This window comes from Colobus angolensis, unplaced genomic scaffold, assembly GCF_000951035.1.
Source record: "Colobus angolensis palliatus isolate OR3802 unplaced genomic scaffold, Cang.pa_1.0 Scaffold172, whole genome shotgun sequence".
Taxonomy (NCBI): domain Eukaryota; kingdom Metazoa; phylum Chordata; class Mammalia; order Primates; family Cercopithecidae; genus Colobus; species Colobus angolensis.
The window spans coordinates 4,520,261-4,520,753 of NW_012114844.1; positions in this window are offsets into that span (position 1 = coordinate 4,520,261).

Here is a 493-nt window from a genome sequence, read left to right on the forward strand (position 1 = left end):
TGTCTCTGTCTCCTCCAAATTCATATATTGAAGCTCTAACCTTCTGCCTGGCTGTATTTGGAGATGAGGCCTCTCACGAAGTCATTAAGGTTAAATGAGGTCATAAGGGTGGGGACCTAATTCAGTAGGATTAATGTCCTTATAAGATGAGACACCAGAGAGTGCACTCACTCTCTCTCTGCACAAATACAAAGAAGAGGTCACGTGGGCACACAATATGGCAGCCACCTACGGGCCAAGAGAAGAGGCCTCAGAATGAAACCTACCTGCTGGCGCTTTGATCTTGGATTTCCCAGCCTCCAAAACTGTGACAAATAAATGTTTGTAGTTTAAGCCACCCAGTCTGTGGTATTTTGGCATGGCACCCTGAACTAATAATCTCCCCGCCCTACTTCAACCACATGACACTAGAGGGGGTGGCAGTTTTAGTGTCCCAGCTACCCAGCCAACCCAGACCAGAGCAAGCAGATACTTTCTTCTGGAATTTTTTTTT